Genomic DNA, 21,446 nt, shown 5'->3' on the forward strand with positions numbered 1-21,446 from the left:
GTTTTCCCCTGAATAGCTAATATATCTTGAGAATATTTATAGTTGTTTAATAAATACCAATTGATAACTCATTTGTTGAATTTTTGACCTTCTTCTCTTCATTGTCATTACTTTGCCACATACTTCAGACTTCCAAGAACGTGGAAGAGTGTATTCTGAAGAAACTTTTATTCTTATTCCTTCCAGTGGGAGTACTGGAAGTACTGTCTCCCTCAATTCTTACTCCAGTGGGAATAAGAAAGTACTGTCTCCCTCAATTCCTTGGGACCCCTAACAGATACCAAAATCCGTGGTTGCTCAAATCCCTTATATGAAATGGTGTACTATTTGCATATAAGCCATGCACACGCTCCTGTATGCTTTTTTTTTTTTTTTTTTTGAGGCAGAGTCTCGCTCTGCCACCCAGGCTGGAGTATAGTGGCCGGATCTCAGCTCACTGCCATCTCCGCCTCCCGGGTTTACGCCATTCTCCTGCCTCAGCCTCCCGAGTAGCTAGGACTACAGGCACCCGCCACCTTGCCCGGCTAGTTTTTTTTTTTTTGTATTTTTAGTAGAGACAGGGCTTCACTGTGTTAGCCAGGATGGTCTCGATCTCCTGACCTCGTGATCCGCCCGTCTCGGCCTCCCAAAGTGCTGGGATTACAGGCTTGAGCCACCACGCCCAGCCTCTAGTATGCTTTAAATCATCTCTAGATTAGGTATAATATCTAATGCAATTTAAATGCTATATAAATAGTAGTTATACTGTTTAGAGAATAATGACAAGAACGAAAAGTCTATACATGTTCAGTACAGATGCAGTCACTGTAGGCCTAACTACATTTTCTTTCAGTGGTTGGTTGAATCTGCAGGTGCAGTACAGAGTGTGTACTGTCCTCATTACTTATTGCAGTTTCCCACCTGTGGGAATCCGTTTACAAGCTACAAACAACATGAGCAAAATGTAACAACACACCCAACCAACAAACAAAGCTCCCAAGTTAAAAGTGACATACATCTAGAATGAGTAAACAACAACAAAAAAAACTGTTAATCAGAAAGGTAGTCATGACAGATAGTAAACTCCTCACAGCTAGATGTTATCAAACAGATTTACTCAAAAATCGGGGAGAGGGGATTTCTGAAAAGAATGGGAGGTTGGGTTTAATAATCTGGGATCCTATTATAAATTGTTTGAATTTAACCAGTTATTAAAATGATTTTCGTAGTACTGGGAGGTGGGTATTTTTGTTTTTGTTTTGCTTTTTGTTTTTTAGAGACAGGATCTGGCTCTGTTGCCTAGGCTGGAGGGCAGTGGCATGATCTTGGCTGACTGCGCTGAAGTGATTATCCCACCTCAGCCTCTCAGTAGCTGGGACTACAGGTGCACACCACTAATTTTTTATATTTTATTTTATTTTTTGTAAAGATAGGGTCTCACTATGTTGCCCAGGCTGGTCTTGAACTCTTGGCCTCAAGTGATCCTCCTGCTTTGGCTTTCCAAAGTGTTGGAATTACAGGTGTGAGCTGCTATGCGCAGCCAAGCTAGTTTTTAAAAATATATATATTCCAAATGCTTCAAAATTACAGCCAGAGTTAGAAGATTAATTCAAAGAAATATGAAAATAACTTGTTAGTTGATTGCTTTATAAAAATCAAACTGATGGTTTTTTTTGAACTGACTTGGGTCTGTGGACACAGACACAGAGCACTTTGAATATCAATCACATTCTTAGAACATGCACCTATGATTTAATTAACCTGTATACTTAAATGGGATGGCTACAGTGCACATTTTAATAAACAAATATTTATACGCCCATCAGTCTTGTCAATTTTCCTGTCTGTGATTTGTTAACCTTTGGTACATCAAGAGAAGCAGTGACTGTATTGCCGTCTAGGGAGTCCCAGGGAGCTCTACCACTGCAGGGGGCCCCTGCCAAGGACAGAAACTAGGCTGTCTTTGCAGGGGCCTGCTGTCGGACAATCAGAACTGATATTTCACAAGCAGGCACCAATACAACAGTACTAGCTATAAGCCGGCAGGCATCTGTTCTCATTGTTTGTTATCTCAATTTTGTTAGTTGCTAAATATCTTGAGTGATATTCCTCAACAATGTTTGCACACCACATGCTTGGGTTAAGTAAGCCAAACATCTAATAAGTGTAATTTACTTTTTATTTTAGTGTAATCTTTTGATCCATATCCAGAGAAACCATGAAATGTTGTGTTTTAATTATTTGTATTTCAGTGTGGTCAGCCTAAGAACAAAATTTTAAAATGAAGTTAGAAAATGTACTCAGCTAAAAACTATTCAGATGTGTACACATTTCGTTTGTAGTAGGTATGTTAGACTTGGTAAAAACTTCATTAATTTGTAAGAATTTAGGAAAGTTTTAATTATAAGATCCTTAAAGATTAATGCCTTTTTCAAGTGCATAGAGGGAGATATTTTCTGGTTTATGAATGTCTTCTAAGCAAGCTTACTTGTTGCTTGTAAGTAAATAAATACTTCGAAAATGTTTGAAAGAAGTTTATTTATTTATGGTACATGTTACTTTTGGAGTTATTTTTACTCTTCTAATTAGGGAGGCAACCTTTTCTTCCCCCTACAGGGAATCAAAAAGAAACTTCTACCTTACCTAAAATAACACACATTTTTTAATTAGCAAAGTCTGCATCAAAATTGTGTACATATCAAGAAATGTTTGGAGTACTTTAGAGTTATAATCCCAGAGATATATTGTGGTTAAATTGACTGTCTTGTGATAAAAATGTGATTCCTTTAGTTCTGAAGTTTCCTAATTCACCGTTCAGCAATGAATTTTTCATAAACTTGTTGACTGTTTTGCTGTATCTTCCTTTAGCCAGGAGCATACCTAACTGCCCCAAGGTGCATTAGAGAGCAGAAGATTGGATGGTAGGCAGGAGATGGAGGATTTGGGGTCATTTGGATCTTTAGGCATTTAAGAAGCAGTGTCATCAAGAGCTGCACTCAGCCTCCTATGCTAGTCCACAGCAAGGGTAACCCTAATCATATCCACGAAAAAGCCTGGGCCTCTTTTGAGGTAAGATATTGGATCGATCCATAAGAGCAATGGTATTGTTATTAATATTCTTCTCCGTAATGTTATTATAATTATTTGAGATAATTACATGAGCTAAAATCACTCATGTACAACTCCCTTGTGTGGGGCAAGCAGACAGCGAAAAGCATGAAATAGTTTGTCTACAGTACGGTTTGAACTTCTCTCCTTGTCCTCTCAGAGTTGGCTGCCTGAATCTTGTTTAGTGGGACTGATCATTCTAGAGGCTAGGGAAAGCATGGAGATAAAGTGTGGAGGTTATGATGAGGAACGAAAAGCCCTGTCAGATTGCAGGGTGAAATTGATCTTCAACGAGACCTCCCCTACACCCCCTACCTCCACTGTTTCACAACTTGTATTCCCAGAACATGAGTATTGAGATTTCATTTGCCTTGGAGCTCTTCCAGAAATTAACAGCGTTAAGAAGAACCATTCTATTAAGTCAGGATGGTGTCCAATAAAAGCAAAGAATGATTGGAAAATGGACTGTTTTAATGCTGTTCAGTAAAACCATCATGAATGTTCTTAATTATGCAATTCCATCCTTCCTGTGTAATTGGTTCATTCAATTTTTTTCTCTCATGCCATAGAATAATCTGAATTAGGGGCAAGAGTCTTTTAATACTGTTATATTTGATTAATATTTGAAGATGATGGGGTGAAATATGTAAAAGTGTAGGATGATTTGGACTCCCCTAGACAACCAAAGAGCATGAAGGCTTATAGGACTGACAATAATGGAAAAATAATTATACTCTTCAGAGGCATCTAAGCTCTGCTCTCAAGAATAGAGCACTCCATTTTTTAAAACTTTAATCGTCTGGTTTTGAATCACTAATACAATCACATATTCAAAATACCGTCATATGTCACTTGACAATGAGGATACCTTCTGAGAAATGCATCGTTAGGCAATTTTGTCATTGTGTGAACATCATACCATGCACTGACATGAACCCAGATGTTCTAGCGTACTACATGCCTAGGCTATATGGTATAACCTATTGCTCTAGACTACAAATTTGTACAGCATGTTACTGGACAGAATATTTTAGGCAATTGTAATGCAATGGTAAGTATTTTTATATCTAGACATATCTAAAAGAAAAGGTACAGTACAAATAAGGCATGAAAGATTTTTACAAATGGTACACCTGTGTGAGGCACTTACAGTAAATGGAGTTTGCAGGACTGGAAGCTGGGCGAGTCAGTGGGTGACAGGTGCATGAATGTGAAGGCCTAGAACATGACTGTATAGTACTATAGAGTTTATAAACACTACACTTAGGCAACACTAAATTTATTTTAGAAAATTTATTTCTTCACTAACAGATCAATCTTAGCTTACTGTACCACCTTTTTTACTTTATAAAATTTAAAATTTAAAAACAAGCTTTGTGACAACACTGAGCTTAAAACACAAACACATTGTACAGCTGTACTAAAATACTTTTCTATCCTTCTTCTATAAACTTTTTCCTATTTAAAAAAAAATTCTTTTTACTTTTAAACTTTTTTGTTTAAAAGCAGACAGAAACACACACATTAGCCTAGACCTACACAGAGCCAGAATCATCAAGATGTACCTAGGTGATGAGAATTTTTCAGCTCCATTATAATCTTACGGGACCACCACTATATATGCTGTCCATTATTGACCAAAACATTCCTATACAGCATATGACTGACTTGTATAGTAAAAACTCAAGAGGTTCAAAAGGGTAAACAGTGAAAAATCTCCCTCTTTCCTGGCACTCAAAGCAATCAATATTATCAGGTGTGCATCATGCTCTCAGAGATGTTTTATGTACATTCAGGCAAATACTTGTAAGCCTTCATTTGTTTTTCTCTTACTTGCATGAAAGACAGCATTCTCTGCTAAAATTCTGTATTTGAGCACCTAGTTCAGGTAACGGGGATATAATAGTAAACAAAACCAAGTCCAGCCAAGAAGTTGCCATTTCCACAGTAGGAAGTGGGCACCAAGCAAGCAATGAACAAGGTGGCTTCAGGTAGTGTGTGACTCTGATTGGCAAGGAATGGGGTGCTGGCTTACTGAGATGGGGTAGTCATGAAGGTTCACCAGGGAGGTAAGAATTTCAAAGAAAGAAGACACTTTTTCCCTCTTGTATTCATCTAGCCAAACATGTAGTTAAATTGAGCAGTCAATTTAATGTAGTTAAATTGAGCCTCCACACAGGCCCACAAAACACACGTGGAGACATGGTAGTCAAAGCACACCTCATCAACATGCTGACTCCTCATTGCAATTTGGTGACCAAAAATTTGAAATGCATGCTCACCACTGCCTGACCATGCTTGAAACCACTATTCTATACTCCCCTTGGATACAAAAAGCTATAGATAATAGAGGCCCTAAGGAATTCATTCCCAGATATGATATTTCATGAAACGTCTACCACGAAGCTGGGACTGTACCATTCACTGCTGTTTCTCATCTGTACTCATTGCTCTAATCATATCATTTGGGTATTCTACAAAACCAGCAATTGAATAGGGAAGATTAGATTAGATTATTCTCTTACTGTGGTCAGTATGCCAAGAAAATTGGAATGGCAAGGAGAGGATAGATTGCTAAAATAATGATTCTAAAGGATGGCAGTAAGACCAGTAGAAATTCACAGACCAGTCAACTGAGGTGCATATTGGGATATAAAATTTAAAAAAAAAATCTGTGCACTGTATTAGTCCATTTTCACACTGCTGTGAAGAAATACCTGACATCGCGTAATTTATGAAGGAAGGAGGTTTGACTGATTCACAGTTCCACATTGCTGGGGAGGCCTCAGGAAACTTACAATCATGGTGGATGGCAAAGAAGAAGCAGGCGCCTTCTTCATAGGGTGGCGGGATGGAGTGAGTGCAAGCAGGGGAAATGCCAAATGCTTATAAAACCAGCAGATCTTGGGAGACTCACTATCATGAGAAAAGCATGGGAAAACCGCCCTCCATGATACAATTACCTCCACTTGTTCCTGCCCTTGACAGATAGGGATTATCATTCAAGGAAAGCTTTGGGTGAGGACATGGAACCAAACTGTATCATGCACATTTAGACATCTAAACAAATCCTAACTTTCATCACCAAGTATCTTGGATACTAACTACAACTGGATATTGGATTAGTTTTTTTGAATTTCTTTCAAATGTGTAGTAAAATCTAGAAATATCCCCAAAAGGCTATTTGCTACACTTTCCTACAGATGTGTGAAAACATCAATTTCCATGTCTTGGAAATAACTGAGGAGAGTATGGGTTAGTTTAGAAATGTTGGTCACTTCCAAGAGTGGCGAAATACATGCCACTTGAGGTTTGGTATTATACCAGGTGATGAAACGCTCCTGAAAGTAATGTATTGTTTGATGGCACAAAACTGACTTAAGATTTATATAGTAATTTTATCCTCATTAAAGCCCTTAATTATCATCAAATTGTAAAATAGATGTAAAAGGGAAAGAATATTAGGCTAATTTTGGAGCAGTTCCTTCCCTCTTCTCCCCTACCACATGATATGGGAAGTTGCCTTCTGTATTAGTCTGTTTTCACACTGCTGATAAAGACATACCTGAGACTAGGAAGAAAAAGAGGTTTAATTGGACTTACAGTTCCATGTGGCTGGGGAGGCCTCAGAATCATGGCAGGGGGTGAAAGGCAGTTCTTACATGGCAGTGGCAAGAGAAAAGGAGGAAGAAGCAAAAGTGGAAATCCCTGATAAACCCATCAGATCTCGTAAGACTTATTCATTATCATAAGAATAACACAGGAAAGACTGGACTCCATGATTCAATTACCTCTCCCTGGGTCCCTCCCACAACATGTGGGAATTCTGGGAGATACAATTCAAGTTGTGATTTGGGTGGGGATGCAGCAAAACCATATCACTCTCTTTTGTGGTCCCTTATCACATCTTATATACAATCTGTCCTTCACATCCACGGGTTTTGCATCCACGGACTCCACCAGCTGTGGCTAGAAAATACTCGGGGGAAGTAAAAGTGTCTGCATTGAATATGTGCAGACTTTTTTTGCTCACTAATCCCTAGCAATACAGTGTAACAAATTTTTATGTATTAATAGCATTTACGTAGTAGTAGACATCGTAAGTAATCTAGAAATGATTTAAAGGAAATGGGCGGTATGTGTATATGCAATTGCTGCACCATTTTATATAAAGGACTTGAGTATTTGCAGATTTTGGTCTCTGCAAGGGGATCCTGGAACCTATCCTGCATAGTGAGGGATGACTATATTTACGTTTCTCATAGTAGACATCGAGGAAAGTAATTCCTCCCCTTGCCCCATGCCAACCAATTATTTGTGCTTTCTAGTTGTTTGGATCTTAGATATATGGAATTTCCCACCTCTAGTTAGCCTGCTCTGGAATAAAGCTGAAGTTCCTTGCACTGCTGTTACTGCTGTTAGACCTTTCTCAGCAGATCTCAGATATGAGCCCTTTCAGGTAAAAAGCAAGTGGACTTTTATTTCAGATCACTTTTATATCTAGCATCAGATTATCTCACCCCCAGAAATCCCAGTGGGGTGAGGCAGCTCAAATGGTTGTATTGATAGAGTGATGGAAGCACCAATACCCTGGATGTCCAGTTCAGGGCTGCCCAGGATTAGAGATTGCCCTGCAGTCCCTGACATGTAAGTTAGATGCCTTCCATGGAATGGGTCTCCTAAGAGCTGGGCTGGGAAAGTGAGCTCTCGAGAACTAGAAATTCCCCCGAAAGTGAGATGCAATGCCTACAGATTACATCTAATGCCAGAGGAATTCCAATTCTTTGTAAAAGAGGCAATGAGCATGGGAAACATCGGGTATTACTCACTTCCCTTTTTTCATGAGAAAGGAATCTTCTCTTTTGGAGCCCTTTTCCTCCAGCAGGGCCTGGAATGGTGAGTGGAAGGTCACTAAGAGGGGTACTGGAGCTGACTTTGTATTTATGTTTCTATTCAGAGTGATTGGGGTTACTAGCATCTGTGGACACATTCTGCCTCCCCAGTGCAACAATAGGTTCTTCTCTCTATCCCACACAACCAAGCTGGCCCAGGACAGATTCCAAAGTTAAAGATTTGTTTGCCAAATGAAGACAAAGTTCAGAAAATGCTTCAAGGTCTCTTCCTCTATCTCTTTGCTTTCTTCTGTCAAACTCTCCGGTTTACCCCCAAAGAGCACTGCAAAGTCTCTCACGGGTTGGATAGCAGTTGGGGCAGGTATACTGCTTTATGTTCTTCAAATACCAGAAAACAACATATCTGTTTCCTCCTTGGCTAGGGGTAGGGAGTTGTTTACAGAAGACTGGGTCAGATCATGTCTGCTGTGCAGTTACCTAAGTGAAGGGGGAACAGACTAGAAATTAGCCATCTCACCGTTTTACTACCTAGGGGTGGAGAAAGGGAAGGCTGAATGTGGCTGCAGTTTCACAAAACACACAAATCCAGAGAAATTTCTGGAGAAAGTTTTCTTACAAGTTTACTGGTACTTTTTCACTTGCCCGAGGTCATTTCCTCTTATCTTATAATCCATTGTTTTCTAAGAGAAATTTCATAAAAGAAAGCCTTTTTTTTTAATAGCCCAACTGAAGCTCCTGTGATGAAAACAATAAAAATTCTCATTTGAAAGTGATTCTTTTTCCACTTCTAGGACAACCAGGGGAATAAAATCACACCATGTGCAACAGCTCAGACCTTGTGATTGTCAAGACCAAGTTAAATTTGAAGGTTTAGAGGCTCAAAAGCATCACAACGGTTTCTAACCCCAGAGGGTTGCTTCAGCAGGATTCTTTTGAAGTAAAATCTACATCTAATTACAGGGGACACTTTCTGCCATCCACCAAATATTGACATTTCCTTGTAGCTTTCAGCATCTATTCCATTTTCTTCTTCTGTCTTCAGGTTCTGCTTCTTTTCTTCACTATCCTCTGCAGGTTCTAGATGGTCCATGTTGTGCTACGTGTACTAGATGATTATTTTTGGTGGTGGAAAATGGGAAAAGACAAGAAGAAGACAGAGATTAAAATCTGGACAGATAAATGAGTTTTCAAAAATAATCCTTAATATTCTGTGACATGAAAGAAGAATATCATTCTAAAAATGTGTTTTGAAGCCAACCTGGATTAGTTTGTTCTTGCATTGCTATAAAGAACTGCCGGAGACTGGGTAATTTATAAAGAAAAGAGGTTTAATTGATTCACAGTTCTGCATGGCTGGGGAGGCCTCGAGGAACTTAGAATCATGGCGGAAGGGGATGCAGGCACATCTTACATGCTGGCAGGTGAGAGAGAGAGCGTGTAAAGCCCAGGGGAAACTGCCATTTATAAAACCATCAGATCTCATGAGAACTCCCTCAGTATCATGAGAACAGCATGGGGAAACCTCCCCCATGGTCCAGTCACCTCCAACTACGTCTCTCCCTCAACTCCTGGGGATTACAATACAAGTTGAGGTTTGGGTGGGGACACAAAGCCTGCCCATAGCACACCCCTCTTAGACAGACAGTAGAGTCTCACTTTTATTTTTCAGCTCTGTACATGTGGGAAGCAGAACGAATTCATAGGAATGTGGCAGTCCTGTATGGTTCCCTGGCCAATCTTACTACTATATCGAGCTCTTCATATTTTAAAGAATCTTTTCATAAATTGGCAGCCATTGATAGCTAAATGATTAAAAGGAGAAGAGAAATCTTTAGCCTCCTGAGTCAGTTGGATATATGGTAGAAGACAACTCGGGTGACGTTTTCTTCCAGAATGCATGCCATGCTGCATATGGGGAAGGAATTTTCCCAATACCCCAGAGGTCCTGCTCAGGACTCTTCTAGAGCTCTGATTCTTCCCTTGTTTGGCCTCACAGGAGCTCCATCAACCGTAACTTACCCTCCTAGCCTTATCTGTGATGAAAGATTCCAGATATTTCCCCTTTTACAAAGAATAACTTGTCATTTCCAAAAGATATTCTGTGTTCTCTTGCCTCCGTGTCTTTGCCCACCACTGGGAATGCTATTTCTCACCATTCTCCTTTTCTGGTCAAATTGGGATCCACTGTTCAATGGAAATGTTATCTTCAACTTGTGAAGCAGTCTGCAGCCCTTCCAGATGGACATACCCCTTGCTCATTGGTGACCCCAAGCCCCCCATGAACGTTGCTCTCTTGGTTTGTTAGGCCAAGGCTGGGAATGTGCACGACTGGCTCCACAGGTGGTTTCCTGAGAGCAGCTTCCATAGTAGCCTTACTCATCATTGTGTCTTCCAGTCTTCCTAGCACAGGGCCGTCTTGCTGCACACATTCCATGTATGTTTATTAAATTCACTGGAATGTGATAACATTGTTAATGATCATGTAAGTGTATAAGAACTACATAATACAGAAATATGCTAAAAGGAGAAGGTGAAGCCTAAACACAGTGAGATTCTTGGAAGACTCAAGGGATGTGCCAAGTGCCTCTACTAAGAGAAAAATAGAGAGGAGAAAATGATGAGCTTTTGAAAAAATCAAGTGTGTTTTTTCTCTCTTTCTAATGGACTTGATAATTGTTTTCTGTAGAAGAATCATCATCTGGACTATCTGGATGAAAATGATCCCCACCTCCATGATTACAGGATGTCCCATAGTGCCCACAAAAGGTGCAAGCACCCAGGTACCTGCTGGTGACAGTTGGATCGCCCACGATGTAAGGACTTGGGAGGCCACCTTTAGTAGATTTCTTATTGAAAGGAAACTGCAGCATGAATAGAAGCGCGAGGCAGCACGCTCCCAGGCTTTTCAAGTACAGGAGTTAAGTAAATAATTTTACAGACTGAGATAGGCCAACATTTTTCTGGAATTGATTATTTACTACAGATAAATATTTATGGAGCCACAAAAGGCACTGGGGTAACAACAGTGAAAAGGACAAATAGCATTTCTTCCCCTGTCCTCCCTGGAACTCTGCTGGCTACACTTGCTGTTTTTTGTTAATCAAACTTCCTATTATAAATCTGTGGTAGGAGGATTGTGTTTCAGATATTCCCAGAAGTGTCAGGAAAGAAAATATGCCACCATCAACCAGGAGATAAAAAAATTAACCACCTGGGAAAATTAATGGGATTGTGCTTAAATGAAGGTGTTACATAAAACAAACAAACAAAAAACTATGAGTTCTGCCCCATTCTCAGAAAATTAGGTCTGTATTTTTACATCTTTCTGAGTCCACCTGGGGGTGGAAGTGAGTAGGTTCCACCTCCAAGGCTGAGTGGCTTTAAAAGTCTCCTGCTGAGGGGGTTAGGTCACACACTCATGCTTTAATTCAGAGTATTCTCTGTCCCAAGCTCTCTGAGCTTGGGTGAGAAAGATGAGCCATCACTATCTGTTTCCCACACTCTGATTTATTCCTTCACCTACAGAGGCCTAGCTTAGTACTTTGCATATAGCAAATGCTCAATACATATTGGCCATATTCATGATTAAGTGACAGCCATTTAATTGAGAAGCAGAAATGTGACATTTATAAATGTCCACATTTGTTGGGCGTGGTTATAGGCGATACAGCCTCAGGAAAGAAGCCATACGTCTTCAGCAACCTAACACTTTGGGAAAAGAGAAATTTCTGATCTCAGAATTTATATTTTGGAGTCCTGTTGCTCAAAGTGGGCCAACAATAGGATATCACTGTGTGATCAAAAATCAGAGGAGGTACGGAAAGGACTTATATTGAAATGCACATGGATATAATGTAGTGTAAAATGCAAAATTCACAAGAAAATAAAACCTGACACTTCAGAGAAATTTTACCCGCCTGTAGACCCACAGCTTTTGCAAAGTGCTTTTTAAGGAGCGTTTCCAGGAAATTATTGGCAATGTCTACTTCAGGCACAAAATTCATGCTGCTGGGGCAGCTTACAACTTATTTTCTAGACTCAGGGTTTGTTTTTGCGGGGTGTGGGCCAGGGGAGAAAACCTCCCTTTCCCGAGATCACTTGAAATCTTCCAAGGTTTCTAAAGTTTCCATCTTCAGTCTTCCTTATGCCAGCCCAATCAATACACATAGTGATAAACACAAACTTTTGAAGTTATTATCTGGATATTTCAGACCACATCCTCACCTATATACATAATTCTGGCAAAGCTGTGTTTTCTCATGCAAGAGCAAGATAAGTCCTTGAGTTGCTATTTCATATGTGTCTGCAGATACTGACTCCACATTTCCAGAAGCCTAGGGAGAATGGTGCGGGGTGGAGGGAGAGGAGGGTAATGTCTTATACAAAAGTAGTGAAATGCTTTTGTGATCAGTGAGTTCAGGTTTACGAGAGTATCATTTCAAAGGGAAAACCGGGATGCAAAGTGTGTAATTTTGCAACTGGTTCCCTTTATCCTCCAGCATTATAGTTGCCTAGATGAGAATGCTTGTCTTCTTAAAATGCATCCTCTGCCTTCAGGTTAGATGATGTGTTTTATAGATCAGAAACAGAAAAGAAAATATCCATTTCTTTGTGTTTAGCAAGGTTTCCTGGGTGGTATCTTTATTGTCTTTCCACATCAGACTCCCCAACCTTCCCCCTCTTTGATCTCACCTACCACCATGATTAGGTTAGTTCAACATATATTTTCAGTTACTAAAGTGTTTTAGATACCGTACCAGGCATGATGGATTCAAAGATAAATGAAACAACCCCTGTCCACTGACAGCTATGTTCTCAGATGATTTCAACATAGTAGATAAGTGCTAAGATAGAGGTAGGCACTGGAGGGGTTTCCAGAACACAGCTACAAGCATCTGTCAAAAGCTGGTGCTGTTATAATGTTTTCCCATACATTTTTATTTTCTCCTACATTGCTTTCAAATTCCTTGAAGGTAAGATCTGTGTACTTGCTACTTCCCTATTTCTCTCCTAGATGGTGTTCTCAATAAATATTAATCGAAATGGTTCTAGATCCATGATTTACAAAGCTGTCACTTTAATATTGGCCTTTTGTGAAGTTCTTACAGTTTAGACTCTGACAACACCAGGAGAAAGAAAGACCCCCAAATTCAGGTTGGTTGGCAAATTCAGTATCTGGCATTAATACTGTACCTCTCTGAAAGACCAAGGATATGTACTTGCTTCAGTAGTAATAAGAGCTCCGTTGGGGGCTTAATTTGGAAATACTATTTAATGTTCATGACTACAATGTTGCTCAAGTTGGGAAAAGCATGTGTGGGGTTCAATGTGATCTTAACATTGCAGTAGATCAGAAAGGGGGCACAAGCACGATAGCTGCCATTTAATGATGTATGAAACAGCCTGGTAAAGTGCAGCATTAAGAAAAGCTGAAACAGGTGCAGAACCAAGACCTGATAAAATATTGAGACCTTTGTGGCCAAGGCCACAGCTCCCAACTTGGAAAGTGATGAGCATCAAGTGCCATCACAGAGTACAGAAACTAAGGTAGATCCATGGAGTCAGAGCAATGGACAGGGGTGCTGCCTTTGGAAAAGGGAGTGACTGATGAGACACATAAGGCTTTTACCTGGATATGTTCAGAAAGCCTCTTACTATTCAGTCCATGTTTGGTTTATTTTTAAATCTCCTGTTTTGTCAATCTACTGAAGCAAACCTACAAACTTAGATTCTAGTCAACAAAAGTAATCTGTATTAGAGTTGCAAATGATGAGTAAGTCTTGGATCCTTTAAAGAAATGTCAGCAGCAAAATTCCTATTACTATTATTATTCTGCTTTTACAAATGCAAACTAGTAGTGTCAATATCTTTGGTTTAAAATGCTTAGTGTAATATGAGACACCCAACTTATCTGTATTGTTCTAATAGGTGGCTTATAATAAGCTGTGGGTTTAGAAAGGACAATGGATTTTATGTCCTCCCAGGAAGATTTTATTGAACTAAAGAAAAACTGTTGCAAAATAATAAAAGTCTGTATCTCCTTGCTTACTAGAAGGAGAGTTTCAAGGTCTATTTCTTCATAATTTCTATCTAATCAATCATGTTCCTTGTCTTGGTGAATTATGGTCTTATGGATTGACATTTATGAGTATTTCTTGATATAGCTAGAGGGTAAGTCCAAGACAAATATTATCCAGATCTTACATGAACATCTCTTCAACTTGCTCTGTTGCTTTGTGAAGACACCAAATTCAGTGAGGGACATGAATCCTATCCCTGAAACACTTAAAGCAGAATTGGTGAAACAAGACATAACTATACTTAGAACGCTGTTTAGAGAGATAGGGCAAGAAAGTAAAGGTTTTATTCTTTTTTCTTTTTCCAAATGAATTAAACTGACAAGAAATATACTAGTTTGGAAGGAAGGAGAGCTAACTTTATGTTATTCAGGAAAGTTGATGGATGTGAAATTGGCAGTGGCTCTGAAAGAGCCGGCTTTTGAAGGTAGAGAAGGAAACAGAAGAACCTATTATGTGGAGATGAACCCCAGCAAATGAGCAGGGCAAGAGTGACCAGATAGGCAGGGGCAATGGGAATAATACCTAAACTAGACTGGCTGGAGCAGTTGACATGAAGGTGTTGTACAACTGTTTGTAACAGAGGCATGAGGTAAGGTAGATAGTGATCACTTTTCATGTCAGCCTAAGGAGTTAGCATTTTATCCAACATCCAAGGTATTTTCTATTGCTAAAGTATTTCAAGATTGCCTTGGTCAATAATAACAGAATGTTTAAAGATTTTTACCCCCAAAATTGAATGTTGGCTCCTATTTCAAATATTTCTCCACAAGGCAAATGGAACATTTGAATGTTTATACTTTTTGTCACTGTTTATACCAAGTGCATTTTTATTTATTTTATGTGGTTGATCTTTAAATAGTGCTGGGGTATATTGTCTAGTGCAATCTGTTGGCAGAGATGGAAAAATATCTGAATGCTTTTGTGACATGAAAATTTATTCAGGGACTTAAATAGAAATCTCAAGAGGAAAGTACATAGGATATTATTGATTTTAGTTTTATTTTTGTTTTCTATTGCAACTGAGCATTAAGGAGGAATCAGTTAAAGCAAGAACTCTGATCATAAATTATTCTATGGAAGAGCCATTGTTAAAGTTCTGGCAGAGCTGAAAGGCTCCCAAGTAGAGTATCCTTTGTGCATGAGACTCATAAATACAATTAACCAAATTCTCATCTTATTTTACTCTTCACTGATCCCCATGATGGTATTTACTTTAGGTAAAGGGATATTTTATTTTACTGTTAATATCTGAACTGAGCCAGATTATTGGGGCATGGTATGTTCAAAAGTAGCTGATGCACATCAACCAATGTAGATCATTAGTTAATCAAAGGGCTTCAGTTATTTCACTGTTAAAATTAATTGGAAGTTTTTCATCCTTGTCCCATGCATAAGGGAGCAAGGCATCTATGGTTGCACGGGCAACACTTGAAGGAAAGTCATAAGGGCTGCACATATGGCAAGTAGTGGACAGATTCAACATGCCCAGGTGTTGCTGGTATTTGCCACCCAGGTGAGCATCTTACATCTACCTGGATCTATAGTATTTGACACTTGCTCGCTGTGCAAGTTATTTCAGAATTAAGATTGTTTACTTGTTTCCTTTGGATGCCAATGGAAGCTGAAAACAGTGGCTCATTTGTAGACTTGAAAATCCCAAACCCTAAACCTGACAACCATATTCTTTTCATTCCACTTTTCTTGCTAGTTTCTCTTCTCTCTCCCCCTCCTTCTCCTCCCTTCCTCTCACCTCTTTTCATGCCATTGTTTTATCCAGTCATCCATATCTCAACTTATTGTATACTCCACCTGAGAAAAGAGAGGAAGTGAGCTGAAACCTATTTTTTTTCCATTTTGGGGGTCAGTTTTTAGCCTTTTGATGTATAGCAGCTGAAAGAGAAGGTTGTAACTTGTTCTCTACCTGTAGAAACTCTTGCATGAGGCAATTTTCACATTCCTAAGGTGGCCACCTAATATTTTCTTGCCTCCTGATTCCATCTGAATCCATGGAAATTATAAGTCCACATATTACTTGGACTTAAAGAAGGAGTGTTTGACCTCTACTGTCTTCCATAAAATATTTAGGCACCTAAATGCCTAAGCTGCATTTGGATGCAGCCAACATGACTATAAACTCCTCACGTTTCACTGAGTCCTATTTCCAATGTTTTTACATCTTCTGCCAATTTTTGGAAGGATGCATTTTATAGCCTCCAGGTCAGCATGCATATTGCAGCGTTCGCTGGTTTCCAACTTGGCACAGGGAAAGTGAGAAAGCGTTCAGTAACCTGCAAAACCTCTCCTAGCAATGTTTCCCCTTAACCTAGTGATCCCACATTATTATTATTATTATTAGTAGTAGTAGTAGTAGTAGTATCATCATCATTATTATTATTTGACATGGAGTCTCGCTCTGTCTCCCAGGCTGGAGTGCGGTGGCGCGATCTCGGCTCACTGCAAGCTCCGCCTCCCGGGTTCACGCCATTCTCCTGCCTCAGCCTCCCGAGTAGCTGGGACTACAGGCGCCCACCACCTTGCTTGGCTTATATTTTGTACTTTTAATAGAGATGGGGTTTCACTGTGTTAACCAGGATGACCTCGATCTCTGATCTCGTGATCCGCCCGCCTCGGCCTCCCAAAGTGCTGAGATTACAGGCGTGAGCCACCGTGCCCGGCTGGTCCCACATGTTTTAAACCCAGATTTTAAAGTGCTGATAAGGGTGGCTTGAGATCCACAGATGGTTCTCCAAACATGAGATCATCACACTTATAACTCTCTACCTCTTATTCCCATGTCATTTTGCACAGCACTTTTGCAGACAGTACACAGAGGGAGTTTTGAGAGGGTTCTTTGCTCCAGTGCGTGAGACCTCATCTCCTGTCTCCGCCTCCAAGAGCCCCAGGACACATGCCCTTTGAGGATAATTCTGGTTGTTTCCAAGCCATAGTCTACACAGTCTTCTTTTCAGAAATCCCTTTTATCAATGAAATTCAATGTACTTGAGTAGCCTGGGTAACACAGTGAGATTCTGTCTCTACAAAAAACAGAAAATAAAAGTTAGATGGCCATAGATAGAAGTGCACACCTGTAGTCCTAATTACTTGGGTGGCTGAGGATTTCTTGAGCCCAGGAGTTTGAGGCTGCAGTGAGCTACGATCATGTCACTGCACTCCAGCCTGGGTAAAAGAGCAAGAATCTATCTTAAAAAAAAAAAAGAAGGACATGAGTTTTTCTTCCTCCTCAGTTCAATTTTAAACACATATTTTGAAAAGTGTTCTATATGCTTTATTATAAGTTTGCTTACATGAAAAGAGACAAGTTTGGATCCTGTTGTTATGACTGAGGGCTCTATCAAGAAGGTGTAAAAATTGTCCGTATTTGTATTTTACTTTCATAAAAAGAAAAATGGCAGGCCCTGGGCTAAGTGCTTTATTTATATTATTTCATTTATTTAAACCCCCCAATAACTTTATGGGTATCGTATTCTTCTTTTTTCACATTATGAAAGAGGAAACAAAAGCCCAAGAAAGTTTAAGTGAGTTGTTCTAGGTCACACAGCTCGTATTTGGAGGAGTAGCATCTCAATCCTGCAGTTCTGATACACAAATGAATAAATAAAAAAGAAAGTCATTCCCTTTCTTCTGTACTATGGCAGCCTCCCTAATGCATAATTTCCTTCTTTACTCCTGTGTTTTTAATGTCTTAATCTCTGGATTGGATGCTTTCTCCTTTTTCTTTCTAAAGAAAAAGAAGAAATGAAAAGAGAAAAAAAAGCACCTCTAGTTTCTTGGCCTTCTACAAGCATGAAAAGCACTTAACTGCAGAAATGGGGAATATGGGATGTCGGAAAGGTCAGAGGTGTTCACGAGGTCGCCTCTGTGTTTTTACTCAAGGACCTGGTAGGATGATGCAGTGCCCAGGCCTTCCCGAAAGCAAGAAACTCTCTGGAGAATTATTCCTTGACCATAAATAAAAGGTGCCGTGAAAATTCAGGGACACAACGCTGGGGGAAGGGTTGGACAGAAACTGGCAAAGGTCTCCACAGCACCAGACCCCACAGCAGCCCCTCTTTCCACCAGCACCCTGCCTGTCCTCTCCCCAGCCTTCTGGATCTTTCAGTGATGATTATCTCATTCTATTTTCAAAAGAACGCTGAGTGAAATAGTCCTGTTATCCCCATCTCATAGGCGAGGAAACTTGGGTTTAGCCAGATAGCTAATTTGTCCATGGTTTTTGCAGTTACTAAGTAATAGAGCTGGTTGGGAATGGGGGGGACCAGCTGTGAGACCTGAGTGTACTGGGGTGTGGGATTTGCAGTGCTAAGCCTCTGACAGTCCCAGTACTCTGGGACCACTGATCATCCTAGAATGGAAACTGGTGGTGCCTAACTCCAGCCCTTATGCTTAACGTCTTTATGGCACCATTCCATAAAATTTCTACTTTAACTCAAAGTCATTGATAACATTCAATTTATGCAAAACAAGGACAAGCACCTGCCAGTTCTAGAAAGGTTCTTCAGCGATGGGTTTGTAACTCCTTCTTTTCTACCCTTCCACAAATCCTTTTCCTTCCTTCTGTGCCCATCTCTTCTCCCCAAGTAGCTGGTAGCCATAGGTGCCTTAAGCATCTTATTCATTGGAGCTCCTGGGAGTGTTGGAATTTGTTAAGAGTTCTCAGTGGGACGTGCTGGCTCACACCTGTAATCCCAACATTTTGGGAGGCCAAGGCGGGCAGATCATGAGGTCAGGAGATTGAGACCATCCTGGCCAATATGGTGAAACCCCGTCTCTACTAAAATACTAAAAATTAGCTGGGCGTGGTGGCACGCACCTGTAGTCCCAGCTGCTTGGGAGGCTGAGGCAGGGGAATTGCTTGAAACTGGGAGGTGGAGGTTGCCGTGAGCTGAAATTGCTCAATTGCACTCCTGCCTGGTGACAGAGCAACACTCCATCTCAAAAAAAAAAAAAGAAAGAAAGAAAGAAAGAGTTCTAGGGTGAAGAAGAGAAGCCAAGCTGCCAGTAGGAATCATTTCTGTGTTATATTTCTGGTAAATTGCTTAAGAAATCTCAGAAGAAAGGAGCCCCGATCCATAAACATCCAGTAATGTGCTGTGATTCCTCTTTTGTAGTGTTGACTATATATTCTATTCCATACCTACATTTATACTCTCAGTTTCACATGCCTTTTTCTTAAAGAAGCACCCCAAAGTTGGCTAAGCTTCAGGTACAACAAGCCCAGATCTGCTTATAGATTTGGATTTAGCCCTTAGTGGTTCCACCCAGGTCTCTCTCCCTGTCCTGAATAGGGCCTCAAATTATCTCTATCCACACTACATGTATTCTTCAATAGAAACTTTTGAACAACTCTTCAATACCTGCATATTTATTTATAAGTTATATACATAAGCTACATATGAAAGTGTGTAAAAATTAAAATTTAAAAGATGAGATAAAGTTTTAAAAGATTTTAAAACTTCTACATATTGTTAAATTAATAGAAGTTTTAGTACTGTCTTCTCCATCCCAAATGGACAATCACATGGACATTCTTTGGCGTATGCAACCAGTTAGGAGACCATGCTAACCACTGTTTTTTGATCTGTGTTTTCTAGAACTGGGTATACAGTAACAATCCAGGGATTGTACAGACACATATTAAATATTATGCCTTCTTGAGGCTGCAACTGTCCTTCCCCCCTCAATTAAAAATTCTTTGAAGCAACCTTATTCATCTAATTGATAAATTTTATAATAAATGAATGTTATTAGATTCACAATATATTTTTGAAAATAGGCTCTGCTATTGAAATGTTTCAAATGTATTTCTCTATTTATTGTATTATACTCACTAGCTACCATGCAGAAACGTCTGATGGGCCCAGCCATTCTAAGGAGCTAATAGCCAATAATTACTTACGTAGTATCCCTCCAAAGGTATATGAATTTTAGTCAACATTTTTTGAAGATTTTCAGCAATAACTGTAGGGATCACTAGAATGGTGGGATCAATTAAGAGTATGGAGGAGAGAATTTTTTGAGACAGTGTCAAGATCTCACTTGCAGATGCTTCTGGGGCACCCATCTATTAGCGAATTGGGCCAGGTTAGCATACTTCTCTTCCAGGATCATCTCTTCTCAGATATAGGGGGCTGAGCTCAAATCCTTGCTTTGTACAGGCAGGAGGAGGTGACTGCTGAAGTGGAAAGTTGGACTTCTGCATAAAGCTAAGAACTCAAGTTATAACTCCATCTCTGCCACTTACAAACAATATGTGCTTGGACAAGTCACTTTCTGGACTTCACGCCCTACAGCAGGAATCTCAGATCTCTCTTTGAAGCATAGGGGCTAGACAATGTCATCTAGAGCTCCTCTGCAACACTTAGGTCTGTGCTTTTATTACTACAGTGTTGCTGTATGCTGGAGAAGTCTGTGTATAGGGTTGGTGCCCCGAGTTATAACTCACTTTGTATATGCCCATGTGGGGTTTGTGCCAGGTGGCTCCACCTTTAAATTTGGGTTTAATCTCATAAACAATTTCCTTTTTGTTCAATGAATCCCTGATGCACATGTGTCTCTGAATAAGAATTTTTAAAGCCTTTCCCACGGGCAAGTTCTGGTCTGCCTGACTAGCCCTAAATTAAATGAATAATTCGCCGTACATAATGATCTATATATTAATCCCTGAATCATAAGATTGAAAAACTCCTTGAGAGCCTTTGTATTTTCCTGCGTGTGTTCTTGCTTTCACATATAAGATTCCCATTATTTAGTCTGTGCTCTCTGTAGCTTTGGATGTAAACACCCTCCCATCTTTCAAGGGCAGCACTTAACTGCCGTCATCTCCACAAAACCTTCCTGCATTTACCTGATCAGACCCAGCGTCCTGCTATGCATTGGACCTCTTGTAGGTTGCTCATCCCCTTATCCCTTGGGGTATCACTATTCTTGGACATTGCTGCTCCTCCTCTACTATCACATGCCTTTACTTATTGGCATTTATGCACCCTTGCTCTTATTAATGCCCTTCCTTTCTCTTTTAACTCCTCCTACTTCTTCCATGTAAACAGGCGTCTAACACCCATCTAGTCTTAGAATCTGAACTTCTTTTTACGATCATTGTTAGGGACACAGTAAATGTGTTATTCTTGAAGTGCCTCAGGGTGGTGTATTTTTTCTTATAAATTGATAGTGCATTTTACTAAAGGCCCCTTTAGTGCTCTGCCTGCATAAAAAGATTCTCATTCTGCCAAATAACCTCTTCTGAATCACTGAGCCCCCAAATACAAGCCATTCTTACTCTCAAACCAGGAAATCCAACCTCCTGTCCTGTATACAGGGCATTTGACGTGACGTGAGGTTGGAGTTTAACTTCCACTAAGTAGATATTTTGAAGATGAATAATAAAAGGGATTACTGAGATCACTGA

This window comes from Colobus angolensis, unplaced genomic scaffold (genome assembly GCF_000951035.1).
Source record: "Colobus angolensis palliatus isolate OR3802 unplaced genomic scaffold, Cang.pa_1.0 Scaffold24, whole genome shotgun sequence".
Classification (NCBI taxonomy): Eukaryota; Metazoa; Chordata; class Mammalia; order Primates; family Cercopithecidae; genus Colobus; species Colobus angolensis.